The sequence below is a fragment of the Chenopodium album genome, chromosome 12 (assembly GCF_948465745.1).
Source record: "Chenopodium album chromosome 12, dcCheAlbu1.1, whole genome shotgun sequence".
In the NCBI taxonomy this organism is placed as follows: domain Eukaryota; kingdom Viridiplantae; phylum Streptophyta; class Magnoliopsida; order Caryophyllales; family Amaranthaceae; genus Chenopodium; species Chenopodium album.
In genome coordinates this window covers 4,277,616-4,299,937 of record NC_137845.1, presented here as the reverse complement: position 1 = coordinate 4,299,937, position 22,322 = coordinate 4,277,616, and the positions used below count along the sequence as shown (strand labels likewise).

At 35.4% G+C, this 22,322-nt stretch overlaps 2 pseudogenes across 2 annotated transcripts; one reads left to right on the top strand and one right to left on the bottom strand.

Moving 5' to 3' along the window:
• Positions 1-11,426: 11,426 nt before the first annotated feature.
• LOC145570696 (serine carboxypeptidase 1-like) lies at positions 11,427-13,236 on the bottom strand (annotated as a pseudogene). The gene is made up of 5 exons (XR_014096553.1): positions 12,955-13,236; positions 12,526-12,777; positions 12,213-12,315; positions 11,993-12,079; positions 11,427-11,805 (listed from the first exon to the last, which is right to left on the bottom strand). The product of XR_014096553.1 is annotated as a serine carboxypeptidase 1-like (transcript).
• Positions 13,237-15,960: 2,724 nt separating this feature from the next.
• On the top strand, positions 15,961-20,575 carry LOC145571691 (5-methyltetrahydropteroyltriglutamate--homocysteine methyltransferase-like; annotated as a pseudogene). Its single transcript, XR_014096612.1, has 12 exons — positions 15,961-16,109; positions 16,637-16,990; positions 17,078-17,165; positions 17,394-17,521; positions 17,611-18,002; positions 18,078-18,241; positions 18,462-18,542; positions 18,634-18,808; positions 18,890-18,995; positions 19,079-19,329; positions 19,447-19,648; positions 19,794-20,575. The product of XR_014096612.1 is annotated as a 5-methyltetrahydropteroyltriglutamate--homocysteine methyltransferase-like (transcript).
• The last annotated feature ends 1,747 nt before the right edge of the window (positions 20,576-22,322 follow it).

Here is a 22,322-nt window from a genome sequence, read left to right as displayed (position 1 = left end):
CTCAGTGCAATCTCCACCTCTACTCTCCTAATCCTTCGCACATACTCCATGTTGATTTCTTCATCACTCATAGAGGTATCTCCTATCACAACTCCATTACTTCCATTAAATAATTCATCGAAGTACCCCTTCCACATGTCCTTGATGCCCTCCTCTTGCACTAGGACCATTTGGTTCTTATCTTTGACACACTTCACCATGCCAATATCCTTCCTTGCCTCTTGTCTTCTCTTTGCCATCTTATAAATGATCCTTTCTCCCTCCTTGGAATCAAGCTTTTCATAAACCTCCTGATATGCCTTTTCTTTTGCTTGGCGAACATCTGCCTTTGCCTTACTCTTAGCCTCCTTATACGCTGCAAAGGTTTCATCACTCCTACATTTTCCTAAGGCTTGATAGCATTCCCTTTTTTGCTTAATTACTGCTTTCACCTCTTCATTCCACCACGAAGTATCTCTCTGTACCGAAGTTCTTCCCCTTACTTCCCCTAAGACCTCTTTGGCCACTCTTAGGAAACAGTTCTTCATTCGTAACCAAGTCATGTCCGGATCCACCTCTCCATCCCAATCCGCTTCTTCAATTACCTTTTCTGTAAAAACCTTAGCTTTTGCATCCCTTAGGGTCCACCATCTTATCCTTGGTTCTTCTTGTCTAACTTTTTTCTTCGCCTTCTCTTTCAGACGAATAGTCATTACCAATAGCCGGTGTTGGGTGACCACACTCTCCCCTGGGATAACCTTACAGTTTATGCAACTTTGTCTATCTATGCTCCTTGTGAGCAGGAAGTCTATTTGAGTTGCATTTGCTCCATTCCGAAATAAATTGTAAATAAATTATCATCCTCCACAGTTTTATCATATTGATCCATCAATTCTCTAAGGTTGTCTGAAGGGGGTGACTCTAAGCTTGGTAAGGGAGCAGAAGAAATATCATGGGTATCAAAGCTATACATTTATAGGATTTACAGCTAGCTCAGAAGCATATTCCTCTTTGTTTCGAGCCTGCGCCCTCAGCAGCTTAAGTTGTTCCCGCTAGCCTTGGAATATATCTTCTAACATCCCGTAAAGAATCTCTGTATTGAGATTTATTTTATCCAATGCCTAAAAAGAAATAAACATTCATCTATTAGTGAGTTAAGAAGCACTCTCCCTGATGTATCCATTAAATTATGCCCAGCAGCAATTACAACAAAAAAATTGTATAGCTCCTTATGAAGTTATGAAGCTAAAAAATATTGAATTCAATGATAACATTTGGAGCTAGAAATAGAATTCAGAACCAGAATGAATGGACTTAATTTGCCCATCAAAAACATAATTCTTAGTCATGTTATAACCCTAACAATCAACCAAAGAAGTGTTCCTAAGATCTCCTGTCAAGGGTGTCCTTGAATCACACAAATGGTTTTCACCTGCACTAATTTTGACATATCGAGAACCCGGTTTCATGGGTTGAGGAACACCTATATGAACAAACCCACCGTCCCCCTAGTAGGCTGATATGATTCCATCAGAAGTCCACAAATAAACCCATCATCCGTAGTTAAATCCAGGAAACTGAGATGTGTTGGAGCTCCATAAATTATACTTTGTAGCATTATTTGCACCATAACAGGTTGCAGAATTGGACCAATCTGGTTTCAATTCACAAAGAACAAGACCATTTTCACTATATGAAATAGCAATAGAAGACATTGAATCTAAACCAGATACCCACCACCAGAAATCTGAATAAACTATAGCAAACACCAAAAACTTTGCTGCAAATTTCAACACCAGAAATCAGACATCTGTATACTTTTACTAAATGTCTTAAAATTCATCCTATATCTTCTTCCCTCATCGTTGTTGTGTACCAACTCTCTTATATATCTCTCTCTCCCTATCTCATTTCCCTTTCTATCCCTCCCTTGCTTTCTCCCACCTTCTTGCTCATTCTTCCTCCCTCCCATCCACTATTCTTAATTCTTATATAGTTTTGAGCTATTTAGTAAGCCTTTTCCTAAGCTAATTGCCCCCACTATTTATTACCCTTTTTAATAAGATTTTCTTAAGTGGTCTTTATTTCTACATTAATAATGTTTTCTTAGAAAGGTTCATTACTTATACCACTATTTTACTTTTAAAACGTATTATTATTAAAAAAAAAAAAAAAAAAAATTCGCCATGTCTCTTGGTTTTTGTGATCTTTCTAATGATATAAAGTCAGTTCATGTTAGTTCCCCTTTATCCTTTTAACATTTGTCTTAAATTTTTTCCAATCTCTTCTTCCCTCATGTTGTGTGCACTCTGTATTATATTTCCCCCTCTCCCTATTTCATTTCACTTTTCTATTCTTCCCTTGGTTTATCCCACCTTCGTTTTCCTTGAAGCTGTTCTATCTATTTATTAGCAAAATCCATCACAATAAACATGTTCTATCTATTTTTTTGAAGATCTTCTGACCAGAAATATTTAGAGATGAACTTGATTGCGTCAAGATGGTCACTATAAAGTATATTCCATTGTATACCTAATATAAAATGAAGAAAGATTCAAGCTTTATTCATTTTATAAGAAGAAAGCGGCGCAACAAATATTTTGAGGGCTCTGCCTTTGAAAGATTCATTCCCTCATATTTATATCATCATTACACCATTGATAGTGTGACAACACATTAAAGAAAAAGACAGCGAGAACATTCGGTCCTTACATAGCAGCTATACCAGAAACAAACAAAAAAGCTAACTACCCCATACTATACAACACGTAGTATTTCCTACATAAACAACTTCATGTAACAAGCTAAAACTTCCTACAATAGTACCTAAATGCATAAACAAGTAATTGAGGTAAAAATTAGATGAGGGGGGGGGGAGGGGGAGAAGATAGCTACACAACAACATCAGCAAATAAACATGAAAGATCAGTCCTGATCCATTATTTTTTTGAGAATGTAAGTTTCACTACAGGGGAGTTTTAACATTTAAGCATGAAAAGCCATATGCATAGTCACATAAGCTTAAAATCACATAATACTTTGGACATCTCCCATCAATTCTTTTGAGACTGAAATTATGTGTCACGACTGTCACCTGAATAGAGAGAAAGAAGATGGAGGCCTTTTTGGCGTATTCGGATCAACAACTCTCTCTTCCTTGTTCTTCTTTTTCACCTCTTAGGTTTACTGCATTCATGCATAAACCGGAGTTATAACTACCTTTATGAAAATAGAGACACATAGACAAGCACAAAAGATTTAAGAAAGGAATCCAATTATCAACCTTGATGATGTTATCAGCCTTTTTTTTCTCTGTAAGCACCAGTAAAGCCTTAACCTTCTGAATTTTCATAAATTCATCATCTTTTTTCAAGCAAGCAGCTTCTTCTTCTTTCTTTTTTTGGTATCTTTCCTGGTACATAAATTCCAATTTTCCAGCATCAATAAACGCCGTGTGGTTGCATAAATATAGTTTTACACAAGCAAAATCTATCAAAATTATTTTCCAAAACGAATTTATGGGTAAGAGAGGGACACCGGACTAAACAAAAGACGCAGTCTGCTTATTTTTTCCAAAGTAAAATGTTAGGAAATATGAAGAATATAATATATAAAAAAATTAAAAAAAAATAGAAAAAGAATTGCTACATAGTAACTATCAAAGAAATTAAGAGGATGAAATTGTTTTGATAACTTATATCTTGTTTGGTCTTTAAAGGTGCTTGAAAATGAAAACTAAGGAAAGAGGGAGTTTGTAGTTTATAGTTTGGGTTCACTGTGGTAAACATCAGGCACAACAGGAACAAAAAAATTGAATGAGATCACCAATAACACCCAAAACTAACATAAATAACAGACACCAGTTCTAGCTAGCATCAAAAACAATAATAAAAAACTAATTACTAATTGCTGTGTCTAAAAACCCGGGATTATATATGCTACCCCGGCTGGTAGAATGATAAAAACAACCAATGTTTGAAAGAATATAAAGCAACTTGAGAATATAATTTGTAGCTAACTATTAATAACAAAGAAGTGTAAATATCTACGCTCTTAATGATCAAGAAAGCAATCTGAAATTACAATGGGTGAAAACACTAAATAAACCTTTAAAGGTCACCCAATTTATAAGGTATACGTAATACAATTACATCAAACCACAAAAGTATAACTTTCAAAATCCAAAAACTCAATATAATACTCCCTCCATACTCAAATTATTTCTATGGGTTCGTGACAAGAAAGGAAGAGGACAAGATAGAACTACTCCAAATTCTTAGATTTCTACATTCTCTACTTTAATACCTTCATTATTGTTACGAGACTTACAACTAACATCTTTACCATAGCATTTCCATAATTAGACGTATTCATTGAATATAATCGAATACCTTTTCTAAATTTGCCATTATAGTAGATCAATCATACTTACTACATAACAAAATCATTTTGAACAGCTCTAGCATTAACATGATCTTTTGATTAGGTAACAACTATTACCATGATAAATTGTATAAGATAGAACCCATACCTTAACAAAACATATGTTCTTATTCATTTGACTCACGTTGAGAATTATCCTGCAAAAAGAAGGATAAGGAAAATAGAGAGAATTAATGGTTGTATAATACTAATCCCCTAAACCCACAAAATAAATGAGATATTGGAGGAATAATAAAATCAATCAGCAAAGGATTGTCCTCTAATTGGTGTATCCAATAATAGAGCAACTTTTTTTTTTTTTTTTTTTTTTGAGGTAGAAAAGGAACTTAGTTAATAATTAAGGAGGTAGTTAAGTTTACAAAAGGCGATCTCTCACTGTGAGAGAACAAAAGTACAGTCTGATCAGAAGCACGATCATCTAGAGAGATACAGTCAGAATCTAGGTAGTTTATACAATAAGGAGGGGGACTTTGTAAAACAAAAAGCTGGTTCCGTTCAGTTGCCTCCTTCCGTGCCTCCTTTGCCATGATGTCAGCAACTCTGTTCTTCCCTCTTTCTCCATAGTATAGTTGGACCTCAGGCAGTTGAAGAAGCTGCGCCCTGCATTCAAGCAATGGTGGGGTTAGGACACTATTGCTTGTGTCATTTAGATCAAGCACTATGTTCCTGCAGTCTGTTTCAATAATAGAGCAACTTAAAAAGGCACATTCATTCCTTAAAAAAAATAAAAATAAATAAATTAATTGCAATTCAACTTATGATAAAAACCAGGAAAACAAAATCATAAAAAGACAACATCTAACTAATCAAAGGCAATAGGAAAGCAAGTCGTGCTACTTGTCAAATATGGATGGTCAAGTTGGACACTTCTTTCTCTTTTGGGAGACCTTCTTTCTCTACACACTCAATAGAATTAGCCACTTTACCTGAGTTATAGGATTGGATTGGAAAGCGTGATGGGGGTAAGATTATCTCTATCGTTTCAAATAATTTTAACATGAAATCATAACTTTAAAGAGTTGATTTTCAAACCAATCCATTTTGAAATAATTTTAGCATGAAATTTCAGGTCCAGTAGAATCCGCCAAAGGGTATGAATTAACATCTCAAGTCACACAACACATGATGGTCTCTACCCCCGTACCTTGAATGAATATATGACCTAGAGAAAACCCCTTAGCAAAAGGAAAAGCCATTAAATGGCTTCTACCTGTCTACCTCCAACTTGCATTACATGAACATAAGATATTTAATGGTGACAACTATTTCAATTCTGCAAATTCTAAACAAACATGAGTTGGTAGCAATTCTCATAGCAAGGAACTGTAATGGACTCATACTTGCTGGACTCGCACACCCACAATCAACATAGAAAACATAGAGCAAAAAATGAGCCTTAGATAAGAAATATTGCAAACGGGGTTTTGTAGAAGCTATCAAATTTAGGAAGTCAATCTCTGACAAAAGATTATTTTATAAAGATAAGTAAGCTCTGACAAAAGATTATATGATATCTATTATCATCTTGAATGAGTAAATCCTACCATGAATTAAAAATTGACACCCTAATACCAACTTTTTATGATGAGATGGTGCCATGAGAAAACCAGTAAGAAACATTGCTCAAGTTGTGTGGAGTTGCAACTGCAAATCATCAAAGGTGCTGTAATAATCATGTAACCTAAGCTAATAAAATCAACACCAGCCATATGAGATTGTTTGCCTTATTGTTTTATTAAGAAAGCAAACTTGCTCCCTAATAATGTACGACCTTTGAAATTAATGCAAAACATACTGAAAAATAAGAAAGTGCTCAAAAAATTAAATTGAATACAGTGGAAATTCAAAAAAATCAATAAACTACAACAACACACTTAAAAAAATTATTAAAAAAAGGAGAAAAAACTAAAAACAGCAATTACTACTGTAGATCACTTCTTGATAATCCTTGCTATAATTGAGTCTCTAATAATTGCTTCTTTGTGATTGAAATTTGATTGTAGAACATAAAATCATAAGAAATAGCTCGGTATTTTCCAAATCTAATCTAATCTAATATATATATATATATAAAGGGGAGTTTTCCCCCGAGGTTTTAGAGAGCCACGTAGGATATAATTTTCTTAGCGCGTCATGTAAGATTATAAATTTTAGTTGTAGCCAATTAAATAAGAGATTATTAATTTTTTTAGAAATAATTAATTCAAATGCCACGTAAGCGAAATTAGCGACTGATATTTTTAAGTAATTAAATATAAAATATTATCTTTTGATATTAGGAATTTTTTCTAAATATTTTACAAATTTTAGCACATAAATAAAAAAAAAACCTCAAACAAATCGTACATTGCACGGGCTTAATTCAGTATTATTGTATAAGAGGATGTCACATGCGCCTAATAATAAGAAAAGAAAGACTTAATACAGAACCTTAGAGTTCTGTTACTCCAAGTAGACGAAAACAGAAAAGGTCCTAATAGTAGACTTAAGAAATCGAAAAATAAAAACCATTTCGCCTAAACAAATTGCAGAAAAGATCAGCAAATTAATTTAAATTCAAAAACATATATTCAATTATTCATACCCGAATTCATAAGCACCATTAGAGGGTCTGTTCTCTTTAGCTCAGTTCAGTTCCTAATATCCTCCTCTCATAAAATATTCAATTCAGTTTAGTCAGTTGTTCAGCTTAGTAAATCAGAACATGCCCAAAGTGCTTTTCAGAGAACCTCAAAACCAAATCCCTCATTCTCTGGTCTCATAACAAAAAAACCAAAGATTGAGAAAATTTAATGGCAAAATCATCACTAAAAAAAACAAAGAAACCCGAATTTAGGAGAGAGAAAATACCTGAATTTAGGAGAAAAAATTTCTGTAGTGATTGAATCGTCATTTAAAACTTCATATTATAATTCAAAACCCTAGGTCAAATTGATGCTTAATTTCAGGTACAATTTGATTTGATTTAGAGAGAAAGTGAATCAAAGGAGAGGAGATATCATAAAAAAGGATAATCATCTACCTCCAAGAAGTAGTTTTAGGCCCTGTTTGGTTTGATGTAAAAGGTTTTCATGGAAAATGATTTTTCCATCTTTTTCCGTTTTCTTTTGTTTGGTTTGTTAAGGGGTGGAAAACAATTTTTCTAAGGGTGGTAAATTCCATCCTTAATGATGGAAAACATTTTCCTTCACAAAACAAAGGAAGCCATATTTTCCTCTCTCCTCCTTACCTCCTTTTTTTACTTTCCTCTCATTCACCCTTACATTTCCACTCCCATTTTTTAATTTTCTTGAACTTTTCTTGTATGCAACCAAACAAAGGAAAACTAATGTGCAATTGTGCTTTTCCTTGAAAATATGTTTTCCATAAAAACTAATTTTCCATTGAAAATGTTTTACATTAAACCAAACAGGACCTTAATGGAGGAGTGAAAATCAGCATATGCTTCAATGGAAGTGAGGGGTAGAATATGATTACAGAAAGTATACTGAGGAGAGAGAAAGGTATACTGAAGAGAGAGAAAGGACTGGAAGCCAGATTAATGTAAAATATTTTCTCTCTCTAGGTTTCTAATATGAGAAGAGTGAGAGCAAAGGAAAAGTAGTATGGAGAGAAAGAATAGATGAGAGAGAAAGAAAGCAGCAAGTGGAAGCCATCTCATATTCTCATTGTACTGTTTGCAAGGACAAATGTCAGAACACTATTCATTTTCAACAATTATTCGTTACTGTTCATAAGCTACAGTAGCTTATTTCTCATATTTTATGAAAAATATCTCACACTTCCTCTGTTCTTTTTTACTTGACCTGTTTCTTTTATCACACTTGTCAATGCACAACTTTAATGATCAATAACTTTAAATCTACATAAGTAAAAATTATAATAGTTATATATTAGGAAAAATTGTAATTATTAATCCCAACTTTACGCCATTTACTTTCATTAATCCCAACTATCGATTATTCCGGAATAATCACAACTTTAGGGGGTATTGACTTTTATCAGGCCTAACCGGTTACCAAACTTGTTGTAGCAGGTCATTTGCCATGTGTCAGCATACCATTGATCAAAAGAAAATAAAATAAAAATAAAATAAAAACTGATTTCTGAAAGAAAAAAAAACAAATAATTGCAGCCTCACCCACCGGAATTGCAGCCCCACCAAACCTCCACAGCCGGCACCACCATTAAACCCCCTCCCATCGGAATTGCAACCCCACCCAAAATCCTTCCCCTGCCCGGAAATTTCCTTTTCCACCCCCGAAACCCTTCCCCTGACCCATAAAACGCCCCTTTCCCTTCCACTTCTTCGATTTGGCTGCTCCACCGCGACGCACGCACCAGGAAAACCAATGCGACGCGCGCACCAAGCAATAATGGTGGTTGTTTGGGCTAATTTGCAGTAGCCGGTGGGTTGGGGTTCAATTTTCGCGGCAGAAGCAAGCGGGGGCTAGTGGTTCACGAACAGGTGTAGGTTGTTTGGGAGGTATTTTCCGATAGGAGGGTTGGGCCTTTGCGAGGGGGGATTTTATGGGATAAGGGAGGGTCGCCGGCGCTGGTTGCGTCGCCGGCTGGGGGTGGAAGCAGTTGCCGGTCAGTTAGGAAGGGCTTTTCCGGTATGGGGGCTGGGCTAGGAAGGACATGTTTCAAAAAGTTGGGATTATTCAACATCACGCCGACTAAGAGAGGTGGTGCCGGTGGCGGTGTCTGGGAGGGAGGAGTTTTCAGATTTATTTTGTTAAAAGATTTTTATTATTTTGACCATTTAAAAGCTGACATGTGGCAATATGAAAAAACAAGAAAAGAGTTTACCTTTTCTCCAAGTCACCGGTAATTTGGACCTAATAAAAGAAAACACCCCTTAAAGTTGGGATTATTCAGGAATAATCGATAGTTGGGATTAATGAAAGTAAATGGCTCAAAGTTGGGATTAATAATTACAAATTTTCCTATATATTATGATAATACTTATTAAGATGAATTAAAAACCATCCTACGTGAATGTTTTTCCTTACATATAAATTCACAAAATATAGTCAAAGGAGGGATGGTGAATAATGTAAAAGTTAAAGTAGGTCAAGTAAAAAAGAACGAATGAAGTATTTTATAAAAAATATATAAAAGGGTTTTAGATTCATGTGTAGTACTTGCATCGTCTTTGCTAATGTTTGTATAAAAAATTTCACTACACTGGTTGTACATTAGATTCAATTTGTGTGCTTATAGTTTCTTTGCCCATAAGTCTAATTTAGAACTACATTAGAATTTTGCTTAAGAGCATGGGTTTAATTTGCAGTGAACCGATGAATTTATATTTTCCACTTTATATCAATCAATGTAATCTTTTAATGTCATACACATTACACATATATAAGAACCTACTACTTTAATTATGAAATTAATGCGTACGAATCATAAATAATGCTGATATAGATTTTAAAGTGTATTTGTGACTATTTTACTCGCACCCAACCTTACTAGTTCAGATGCGATAAGATAAAAGAAGTGGAATATTAATGAAGAGATCAATATTGTATTGTCCTTTTTGTTTCTCTTGATTTATTGTGAATATTTGTGATGTTTTTTTTTTTTTAAATGTATAATTACTTATAGTTGCAAATATATTTATTTTTGGATTCTTATTAGACTTGAGTTGAAGTGTGAATCAAAGATGAGAGATTGGGGTAATATGCCAAAAGAGATTGTGACTAAAATTTGTAGCCATTGGAGATTAGCGGCAAAGGCAGCAAAGTTTCGAGCTTATCTCAAAGAATCATGCTCGGGTGATGAGCATACACTTCCATGGTTGATGCTACCAGAAAAGAACGAGTCCTCAACGATCCGTCGTTTGTATAGTGTATCTAAGAAAATGGTTTATCATATTAACCTTAATCTTCATAGCATAAGAAAAGACCAGAAAAGGTTGTTATCTTCGCTTGGGGGGTTGCTTGTGTTCTCGAATACGAAAGTTGAAGGCTCTCTTTTTAACCCTTACTCCAATGCCATAATCAAGCTCCCAAAATTTTACACTTTTTACTATGGTGCAATTCGTTTTAAGTTCACCTTATCAGCCAACCCCTTAACCACTTCCGATTTCAGTGTCTTTGTATAATTCTTTGATCAATTGGTTTGTGCTACTACGCCGTCTTCAACACTGTTTTACTGGAAGAATGGTGATGTTGGGTGGGTTCGCATAAGAAATCCATATGCTCCACCATACGTTGGAATGGCGGATTTATGTAATAACATCCACACCATAGGAAAATTTCTTTACTCTAGTTGTGTTGATGTAACTTTTTACGAAGGTGAGTTTTATGGCACTAATATGTATGGTTGGATTGTGAAATTTGAGACAGCCCAAGGTAGTCCTCATTTTCAAGTCGTGGCTAACCTATCTTATCAAAGACATGTGCAAGCGAAGAAGCCGAATAGCTCCATCACCGTATTTAGTGATGAATGCTTCTATTACCTGGTCAAGTCTTTAGGCCAATTGTTGATTATATGTCAAGTGGTTCGATATTTTGAGATGAACTCTAAAGATCGGCGCCGTTGCACTACAAGATTTGAGGTAGTCGAGTTGAATGTTAATAATGGAAAGGTTAAGGAAGTGTCTAGCTTGGGAAATAGAGCATTTTTCATAGGTTTAAAATCTTCCTTTTCCGTGGAGGTATCTCCTTCTCGATCTCTTGCCAATGGCTTTAAGCCTAATTGCGTTTACTATACTGATATTTGTGGTGGTATTAATAAGTTCAGGGGTCTTGGACGTCATGGTAGAAATGATTCTGTTTACAATTTAGCAACAAGGAAGTTTGAGCGTCTTTTTTACAATGGTCCTTCATCAGATGTTGCCAAACTCACACCATTTACCTGGCTTGAGTCTCCTAAATAATTAATACATAAGGTATTTTAAGGTTTAGATGTTTGTTTTCCATAATACAGGACAATTTTTTTTTTTTTTTTTTTTTTTTTTTTTTTTTTTTTTTTTTTTTTTTTTTATAAATTATGCTGTATATATATATATATTGGTTAATTTTCTAGCCAAACAAACTTAAGTTGTGTGCATTTATTATGAAAACTTGATCATCACTAGAATAAAGGTTGTGTACGTCTAATTCTCTTTTTAACAAGAGTTTCATTAGAAGCATTAGAGAGGTAAAAAACTTAGATTGGTTTATTCCTAATTAACACGCCTTTCTTTTTATTTCTTAAAATTAACACATAGTACAACTCCATTTCCTAAGAGATGATATTGACTAATCAATTGTGTCACTACGTACCTGATTGTCTGTGTACCATGGACGCCAAGCATTTTTAACTGGAAGCTTGAGCGCATTAATGGAGTACTTTGATGATGTCACCGGAACACGTCCATCAACGTCACCACTATAAAATATACATTAGTGCAGTTAAATGGAAAAAAAAAAAAAGCTAGTCATACAAGAGCACATATACGTACTATAATGAAACATGAAAGTTGTTATCAAATTCAAATATGGTCAAATTTGTATACTTTGTAATTATTTAGAAATAGAGGAATTATTGCAAAATGAATTATCCAATATTGAATTACCTGTAAATCCACACACTAATGTTGCTTGCCATGAGCTTCTGTATGACTGGTAAAATAGTGGATGGACTATCATGCCATTCAAAACCACTGGAGTTCATACATGCAAAATTGTAAATAGTCGATCCATTCTTCAAAAATTAATATTCTATTAATTGTAATTAAACAATAAAATATAGGGTAAGAAGAAGCCTAATCAATTTCAAACTAAAATTAAAATTACCTGCAGGATTCCCATTTTGTAGGTTTGACATGAAGAGCTTTTTGCACTTTTTTTTATTTAGATAATCTTCCACATAAAGTGAAGAACAAGGATCATAAACGAACTTCCACCTAATAGATAATATAATATAACATAACTTTAGTACCCTTAACGAGAACTAATATAAATGAACCCCCAACCTCACGGGTGGAAGAGCTAGCTTACGGCCCCTCCACATCTTAATTCAATCTGCTAATAAATTTTATAGTACTTAGCTAGCCTAGAAGAAATTGAAGAACGAAGAGAGTATATATAAACGACGTAAAAGACATACCGAATCAAGAACATGAGCTTTGGTTCCAAGCTTAAGGCAGACTGGGGCATAAATGTTGTAGATGTCAATATTCCCTGCTTCTTCCCCTGCTAAAAAACTATAAGTATCACATTCGTCGGAAGTAGATGTCTCGGAAAAATTGCATAATTGTTTGATTTTAGCGTGCGTTTCATCTGAAAACAAAGCATGGCTCCATAAATAATCATACATTCCTTCCGAGTTTGTAGCATCATCTATCCATGCATTTCCTATCTGCAAAATTTTCAAACAACAAAACTATTATTACACTTTAAAGTTCGTTTTTTCACGTGAATTTTCCTTATCTGAACTTATACGAGCTTTAATATTTATTCCTTAGTGTGAAGTTTTATTTGTCTCCCTAGCTAGAAACTTTTTTTAAGGGTTAAGGACAATTTATATGATACATACCGCGATGCCTTTGAGATTAGTGAAGTTATGGTTTGCATTCTTGTTAGTATGCAAGATGGTATAAACAAGTTGAGGCACATAATGGCCAGCATAGCTCTCTCCAGCTAAGTAGAAAACGTGGTTTTTATACTGAGGGAACCTCTTAAACCAATTGACAAGGAAAGTATAGACATCTTTAGCCGTGCTTATATCCCCTGTTTGGTTATAGATGATTGATTCATTTCCGTATGAGAATCCTACTCCTGCTGGTGATTCCAAGAATATCACATTTGCAATTGTCATTTAATTTACACCACCTCAAAAAAGGGGTCTTTGTGAATTACTACCCCTAAAAAAAAAGTTGTTAATTACTACCCTAAAACTGATGAATTCCATAGATTGCTACCCTTTTCCCTAATCAGCCCCTAATTAGGTGATTTAATCTATTAATGATATCATTATCCGGCTAATTTGTAATTAGTTACTTTTAAGGCATGATTAATTAAATAAACCCTAACGCCACCTCTAAACCACCACTACACCACCTCCTGCATCCCCCTTACCCCATCCCCACCATCTCCGGCAGCCTACCCCCGTCCCGGCATCCACCCCACCTCTAAACCACCCATTGCACCACCTCTAAACCCCCCAACAATCCCTCCAACCCTCGAAAAAATCCCTCCTTCCCACCCACCAGCGACCCTAGCCCCCTCCCCCTTGCCAGAGAACCCTATTAGGCCCTCCCTAAGCCTCCTCCACCCCCTTCCCCCCTTTAATCACCACCCTAATGTACCAAAATTAAAACCCTAAAGCCCTAAAATTGAAACCCTAGGGTGGTGATTAGGGGGGAAGGGGATAAAGGAAGATTGGGGATGGTCGAGCAAGGTTTTTCGGCGAGGGGTAGGGGGTAAGGGCCGCCACGGGTAGGGGATGGGGGTATCGTGAAAGGAAGGTGGTTTTAGGGTGGGCAGATGGTGGTTTTAGGGTAGGGAGTTGGAGGAGGTAGGTTCGGTAGTGGGTGGAGGGTGGCCGGAGGTGGTGCAATGGTGGTTCTAGGGTTTAATTAATTATTTAAGGTTTAAAAGCAACTAATTACAAATTAGCTGAATAATGATATCATTAATAGATTAAATCACCTAATTAGGGGCTGATTAGGGAAAAGGATAGCAATCTATAGAATTCATCAGTTTTAGGATAGTAATTAACAACTTTTTTTTATAGGGGTAGTAATTCTCAAAAACCCCTTTTTTGAGGTAGTAATTAACAAATTTTCCCATTATTAAATTCCCTAATGACTGACTAATGTGGGCGTCAAATGTTCGAGATAGGTGTGCAAGGTCCAGTAATGGTGAAGCCCGTTTACTGTTACTTATCCCTGAAAAATGAGAATGCAATTTCCTCCTTGTCAATTGTGATTTGTGTATTTGTGATATACTTGTTCTCCTTGTGATGATTTCTCTCTATTTTTTCTTTTTTCTTACCTTTTATAAAAATAAAAATTTACTCGATACGTATTCGATGTTTTTTAATTTTTTGAGGATATGTTTTTTTTGACAATGATGATACAATTGTTGAAAGACTCTTATACAAATATTCAACGCACGCACATTTATATGTTATCTACTATAAATATTTTTATTAGAAATGCTCTAAATAACTTATTTGTACTTGTAAATGTCATAATAATGTAACTAACTAGATTTTAATTTTAATTTTGCCAATAAAAGAGGAAGATGATATTGGTCATAATCGAATAAATGAAATTATTGATAAAGTGGTGAATTAATTTCTATTTAGCTTAGGTAGGAGGAGATTTCCAATCACTTCAGGTGGGTTGGTCCTCATTAACCTACCCATTCATACAATCCACCCACCAACTATTTTTCATGTATAACAAGTTTTAGTAAAGGGTCAAGATCAAAATTATAATTAATTAAGCCTAACTATGTTATACAAAATTAATTACAGCTTATACTCATGCATACTCACCAACTCCATCTCAAAAAGTATAAAGGCGACATTGTGGTCGGTCATCAGTTCATCACCAATTCACCATTGCATTATAATTTCTGATCATAAACCCACATGTTTATTATTGATAAATAGTAGGAAAATTGCACATGTTAATTATTCTAATGTGCTCAATATCTTCCCTATTCTTTATGAGCAGATATGTAGTTTTATTCAAATAAATTATAGTTATATAGAAGGTGAGTCACATGAAATCTTATGTCGCACATGTAATATTATGATTTTGAGATGTGTTTATAACTCTTCATAGTAAAATGGACACACAATTTTGAGTATAGGAGAACTACAAATAACAATTGAACAATATATCCAACTTTAACCTTTCAAACCTCAATACTTAATTATACACACTCCGTATCCTCAATTACTAATCATTTATATTCAATAACATCCCTAATGAATAATGACTATAGACTAACAAATAATATATATCGTGCATTAACATATCCCGTGCATTAATATGAGTACATTCTAGTTATTCCCAATAAATAAAATAACCTCGAAAAAATATCACTTATTCCCAATTAGTACTAGTGGAAGTATTCAACTCAAGACAATTCATCAAATGATTAGTAACACTAATAATATACTTACATACTTGCTAATAATACACGTATATATAGTAAAGTGGTAGAAAACAGGATGATTGAAAACTAAAATTATGTGCTCTTAAAAGTGGAGGGGAGGATAAGATAATCCCCTTCACTAAAGTATTCTTTAAAAGACATACTCTGTAATCCTTACCACATGATCATGTACTACTGTCTATTATGGTGTATCATATTACGTACTCCGTAACCCACAACTCAAATGAATTAGTACTACGGAGTACTTCGTATTTCGTAAGTTCGTATTAGAAACATAATTAACTCGTATGATAAAATTAATCGTATAAAATAAAGGTGATGAAAAACTAAAATTACACTCAATAAGGGATTAAGGACTTGTGAGTTCTGAGTGCTGTAGCCGTAGTTGGTGGAGAGGGAGTGAGTATAAATGACCCAAATCTCTGTATCTTCTTCATTGGCACCCTTCACTTCTTCTCTTTCCTTCATTTCTCTTCGTTCTTTTTCTCGCTCTTCTCCTTTATTTTACTCCAAACCTCGTTTCTCCTACTCATATCTCCGACTTAGAGTTCATTCCAGGTATCCTTCATTTCTTTCTCTTAAATTTGCTCTTTTTTTGGGTAAGAAATTGGTTGATTATGTTGTGGTTATTTGTTTGAATTAGGGTAACCCACTTTCAATTTGTGTTTATAAACTTGTTGGTTTTAATGGGTATTTGTTAAATTTTTATTTTTTTTATGTACCCTTTTTGATTTGAGTCATTATGACCCTTCATTTTGATTGAATTATATGTTGTGGGGTTTGTGTTTTCTAGAATTCAAGTTTGATTTTTGGAAGTTTCAGATAAGTTGGAATTGATAATTATTAGGGATCATGTGTTTTTTGTTCACAATTTCCATGATATGTCTAGTCTAGAGAATGTGAAAGGGTGTAAAATTATTCTCGGGGTGTAATGTATACACCTGATTGAACGTATGATCAAGAGATTTGACATTCATTAGAAATTTGAAATTTGACCCATGTTTTGTAATTGTTCTGTTTAGATTACTAGAAATAGAAATGTGATTGAAAAAAATTATATTTGAGTGTTATATTTGTATTTGTAGTACAAGAACAATGGCACCTCACATTGTTGGGTACCCCCGTATGGGACCTAAGAGAGAATTGAAGTTTGCATTGGAATCCTTCTGGGATGGGAAGACCAATGCCGAGGAATTGAAAAATGTTGGATATAGTTTGAGGACGTCGATTTGGAAAGAGATGGCTGATGCTAAGTATATTCCTAGTAACACCTTTTCATACTATGATCAACTATTGGACGCCACTGCAATGCTTGGTGCCGTTCCCCCAAGATACGGATGGAATGGTGGAGAGATTGGGTTTGATGTTTACTTTTCGATGGCTAGGGGTAATGCCACTGTCCCTGCTATGGAGATGACTAAGTGGTTCGACACCAACTAGTAAGTTGCATGTACTCATTGTTTCTGAATGATGTTCTATGTTCGTCCTGGTTGTGAATGTAATATTTATATGCTTGTTTTTTGCAGCCACTAAATTGTCCCTGAATTGGGTCCTGTCATGCAGTTTATGTATTCCTCACACAAGGCAGTGGATGAATATAAGGAGGCCAAGGCTGTAAGTTTATATTTTCTCAAGCGTGTGTGGATATGTTTACTTGGTTTGTGACAAGATTTTGTGAGATTAATGTAATAGATTTCACTTAATGTAATTACAAAGTCATAGAAAATGTAGTTAAAGCTTGAGAATTATATAAACAACAAAATATATATGAGCCATAGTAAGATAGTGGTATAAGATGGCATGCTAAGTTATGTGGTTTTATCTCTATTTTTTTTCCTGCAGCTTGGAGTTGAGACTGTACCAGTGATAGTTGGCCCAGTATCTTACCTATTGTCATCAAAGCCAGCTAAGGGAATCGAGAAGTCTTTCCCCCTTCTTTCTCTACTCGACAAAATTCTTCTGGTCTATAAGTAAGATTATCAAAGAGTTACACTTCTGTTTCTTCTGTTGAGTAATTCCAATCTTCCTTTAGCTAATACTGATTGTTGCATCTATACAGGGAAGTGATTACTGAACTTAAGGCTGCTGGTGCATCCTGGATTCAGTTTGATGAACCCAAACTCGTCATGGACCTTGATGCTCATCAATTGCAAGCCTTCACACACGCCTACTCTGAGCTAGAGTCTTCTTTATCAGGCTTAAATGTTCTCATTGAAACCTACTTCGCTGATATTTCAGCAGAGGCCTACAGAACTCTCACCTCATTGAAGGGTGTAACTGCTTTTGGATTTGATCTTGTTCGTGGCACAAAGACCCTTGAATTGGTCAAGGGTGGATTTCCTTCTGGAAAGTATCTTTTTACTGGGGTTGTGGATGGGAGAAACATTTGGGCTAATGACCTTGCAGGTTCTCTTAGTAACTTGCAGGCTCTTGAGGGCATTGTTGGAAAAGGTTTGTAGCAAACAAGTTCTGATTCAATGCTAAAGTGCTAAAAGTTTGCTTATGCTAATTTTGCTTGTGCCACAGATAAGGTTGTTGTATCTACGTCATGCTCTCTTCGTCACACTGCTGTTGATCTGGTGAATGAAACTAAGTTAGACTCAGAGATCAAGTCATGGCTTGCATTTGCTGCTCAAAAAAATGTTGAGGTGAATGCCTTGGCTAAGGCATTGTCTGGTGAGAAAAATGAGGTGAGATCCTTGTCATTTCACTATAATTTGTAGGGCAGTGAGCATTTATGATTTCATAATTTTTATGTTGGTTTCTTCTTTAAGAACTATTTAACTAAGAAATGCAATACTGTTTTTAAATGTCAAATCTGGATTTTTAAAGTCAAGTGGGATTGTGACTGTTCTTTGTCAAGTCTCTTGTTTAAAGGCCTGGTTCATTTAACTATTATCCCCATTGCAGGCCTTTTTTTCAGCAAATTCTGCTGCTCTAGCTTCAAGAAAGTCTTCCCCTAGAGTGACTAACGAGGCGGTGCAGAAAGCAGTATGTGCATTTAACCTCTGTTTTTTTCCCCCCCTTCGGTTGCAGTTTTAATATTTCTCATTTATCATGCTGATATTTCTATACTGCATAGGCTGCCGCCTTGAGGGGATCTGATCATCGCCGTGCCACAAATGTGAGTGCCAGGTTGAAGGCTCAACAGAAGAAGTTAAACCTTCCACTCCTACCTACCACAGTACCACCACTATTGGTTCTTTCCCTCAAACCATGGATCTCAGAAGAGTCCGCTGTGAATTCAAGGCTAACAAGTGAGTTTTTCTTGGATCCAAGAAATGATTTATATTGTTACAGAGTTTACATTGTCAACTGCTCTTACCTGATTGTGTTAGGATCTCTGAGGAAGAGTATGTGAAGGCTATAAAGGAGGAGATTAGAAAGGTTGTCGAACTCCAAGAAGAGCTTGACATAGATGTTTTGGTACATGGAGAACCAGAGGTGAGCTCATCCTAGGTTGTAATTCTTGCTGTTTTCCTTCTTTTACATCTAGATCCCATATCTAATGCTTATTTGTGATACAGAGGAATGACATGGTTGAGTACTTTGGGGAACAACTATCTGGTTTTGCTTTCACTGTTAACGGATGGGTCCAATCTTATGGGTCTCGATGTGTCAAGCCTCCCATCATTTATGGTGATGTGAGCCGTCCGAATCCCATGACAGTCTTCTGGTCCACAATGGCCCAGAGCATGACAAAACGGCCCATGAAGGGAATGCTCACTGGCCCTGTTACAATTTTGAACTGGTCTTTTGTTCGAAATGATCAGCCTAGGTAACAATATGTTCCTGACTGAGCTGCTTTGTTGGTGCGTTTTTCTTTTAATCAAAACTGAGTGCTGTTGCTGTCTCTAACAATTCTGTAAACACATTTCCTTTCTACCTTCTTCAGGTTTGAGACTTGCTATCAGATTGCCTTGGCCATCAAGGATGAGGTTGAGGATCTTGAGATGTCTGGCATTAATGTCATCCAGATTCACGAAGCCGCTTTAAGAGAGGGTTTGCCTTTGAGGAAGTCTGAGCAGCCTTTCTACTTGGATTGGGCCGTCCACTCATTCAGGATTACCAATTGTGGGGTTCAAGACACAACTCAGGTTCTCATTCTTTTTGGCTGCTTTCATTTGATCAATTCTTAAGCAAATTATTTTTTACTTCGGATTGCTATTATCATCTTATCTGATATATTGATCTTTCCCCCTTCCCCCTTTTTTATCGGGAATTTGTTTCATTAACTGGCAGATTCATACCCACATGTGCTACTCGAATTTCAACGACATCATCCACTCTATTATCAACATGGACGCTGATGTGATCACCATCGAGAACTCTATATCAGATGAGAAACTCCTCTCTGTGTTCCGTGAGGGTGTCAAATATGGTGCTGGCATTGGCCCAGGTGTTTATGACATCCACTCCCCAAGAATCCTGTCCACAGAAGAAATTGTGGATCGTGTCTCCAAAATGCTTGCTGTCCTTGAATCTCATGTTCTTTGGGTTAACCCTGACTGTGGTCTGAAGACAAGGAAGTATGCTGAAGTCAAGCCAGCCCTTAGCAACATGGTTGCTGCTGCCAAGGCTGTTCGCAACCAGCTTGCCAGCAGTAAGTGAGTCAACATCGTCCCTACTAATTGAGAAAATAAAACGTGAACGGAAGGAATGAAGGTTTTCACTGTAACAACTGAGATCAGTTTACTTTTCATTTGCAATCTTTTCAATGTTACCTTATTCTTTTCTTTTTACTTTTCATTTTTCATTTTACTTTTCATTTTTCTTTCACGTTTTTTCTTTTCTTTTAATCACTTGAGGGTACCTCATGAGCTGTTCAAATTTGTGAGCATGAGTTTATAAATACAAATATTTCAGTTGTATACTTGTATGCTGTTTGCTCCTTGTTCTCAATTCATCTAATATTCACCCGAGTGTTACCTACTTCTAGCCTCTACTTGGTACAAACAATTCCGAATGATTATTTATTTGCTCTTTCAAAAGGGGAAAAAATTGTTGATTTGAAAATCAGAATGGGCACCCCCCAAAAAAAAAAAAAAAAAAAAAAAAAAAAAAAAAAAAAGTCTGCAGATATGTTCTAACCTCTTATGTGTTGCAATTTCATTCAATGTAATGATATCAAGCTGCAATAAATCCATTTTTTCTTTTGAAGAAATATCTCTATAACTTGGAGGTAAAAGCAAGATAAAGATATATGAGATTTATGGTCGTGTAATTATTCAGACATTTTACAGTTGGCAATTAGCCATTCACTTCAAGTACAAACACACAGGAAGCATTTTGTTCCTGAATTTCTGTCTCTTCAAAGTGCTTCATATCAGGAGTCCCTGCAGAACTAAGCCCTTTCTGCTGTCAGTCCCTGCAAGGCTAACATTCTGAAACACAGAGGTTGAAGAACAAGAAAATACAACCATGTACAAATCAAAGTTACAGGAAATGTGTGTCGTGAAATCATGGACATATCCTAAGTATTCGGTCATCAAGGATGGTCCTGACCACAATCTACTCTTCACAGCCTCAGTGTTTGTCAATGGCGCCTCCTTTGACTCGCCTACTTTCCGCAAATCGGTGAAAGAGGCTCAAAATAAAGCTGCTGAAGCTGCCTTAATTCATTTCATCTCTCTGTCTTCTGCTCGTCCATATCCAGGTACATACCTGAAACCAGCTTATTTTAGTCATTATCCAGTTCAAATTTGATCCCTGTACTCTGCTTGTTATACTCTTATCCTTTCGATGCATGGAAACTTTTGTCCCTCATGATGGTTTTATATCTTGTTTCTGAAATATAGAAACTCAAAATCGCATACACTTCATTTTTAGTCACAAAATTTCCTTTTCTTCTAAACCTCTTAGAATACATTTTTTTTTGTTAATACTCTCGTAATACAAAACATGATGCTTCATAGATTTTTATAGGAATGTTTGATTTAATGCACAAGGCTCTCACATTATTGTTGCATCAGGGCATGTAATCTCCAAAGACGGAAAGATGAAGGAAACCAACAAGAGTATTCTTCCTGCCGAATCCAAAGAAGGTGAGAAACTTCAGTTTGGTTTTGATGAACTTTTGATGTCTGAAATTCTTGCTATCTAACAATAGGTTAACGTAATTTAAAGCAGTTACCAAGAAAATGCCAGAAGTTAAGAAGCAAGAGCATCAGAGCAGTACTTCTGTTTTGGTCGGAAATTGCAGCTTTAAGAATTCACAGTCTGATGCTAATCAACAGGAAAAAGAGATTGAAGCTGCCAGGCTTAATATGAATTCATTGTCCCTTGAAGAATTTCCACAGGTTACAATAGAACAATCAATCCTATAACAAAATTAATCACTTTATACTATTTTGTTTTCGTAATCAATTTTGTGATTTAATATGATTGCATGGTTTGCATTTGTTATTTCAAACAGGACACTGGACCTAAGTTAGCTGAAGGAAGGGAACCCAAATCCAAATCCAAAAAGCATGGAAAGATCAATCCTACAGAAGATGATGGTTTTCTTATCAAGGGTAAGTCCCTTTCAGAATTCAGAATTAACCTGTCAGTTCTATTTTTTTTTTGTTTTTTTGGTAATCATGAAAAACTTAGCTGTTTGCATAAGTTTCAGTCTGTTTTACTATTGTGTCTTAATAAATTTGTCTATGCTTCTTTGTCATGTAAGCCTACATGTTAAGGATTAAAGAAAAGTAATTATATGGGATTATGAGGTAATTTTATTAATACGGAGTAATGTTCAGATATGGTAAATTTGTATCTCCTTATGTA